Raw genomic sequence first — 797 nt, forward strand, 5'->3', positions numbered from 1 at the left:
ATAAAATAAATATATATATATATATATATATATATATATATATATATATATTATATATATTTTAATTTTTATATAATATTATTAAAATGATCATTTTTGTTTTTTAAAATAAACCATAAAAATAGCGGGTCATACGTTTGTTTTTATATTTTTTTATTTATTTTATTTTTTTTCATTTTAAATATATACATGAAATGATATTTTATATTTTATTTAAAAGTATATATGTAGAGTTAATGTATATAAAAATTGTAAATTTATATATTGTACAAATATTAAATGCGAAAAAAAAAAATAAATAAATATATAAATATTTATATATAAATAATATATATTTAATTGTAACATTTTGATGGGGGTAAATTAATCATTCAATATATATATATATATATATATATATATATATATATATATATAATATACATATAATAGTGTGAACATTTGTTAAGATATAATTAATAATTTACGTATGTTCTTAAAAAAAAAATATATATAATTCACAATTAAAAGAAAAGCATTATAATATATATATATATATATATATATATGTATATTTTTACTTTATACTTATATATGATTTCTTTAATTATATTTCTTGATAAATATATTTTTTTGTGATTTAATTAAAGTATTTATAATAATAAATGTGTGTATATAGAAGTATGTACCCACATTTTTATCCTCATCATATTTAATATATGTATATTTTAAAGAAGTTAATTTTTTTTTTTTTTCTTTTTAATTATAAATCAAAGTGTCTTAATAAGTAAACGGTGAAAAGGGTTTATTGATAGCTT

This window comes from Plasmodium gaboni, chromosome 8, assembly GCF_001602025.1.
Source record: "Plasmodium gaboni strain SY75 chromosome 8, whole genome shotgun sequence".
NCBI lineage: Eukaryota > Apicomplexa > Aconoidasida > Haemosporida > Plasmodiidae > Plasmodium > Plasmodium gaboni.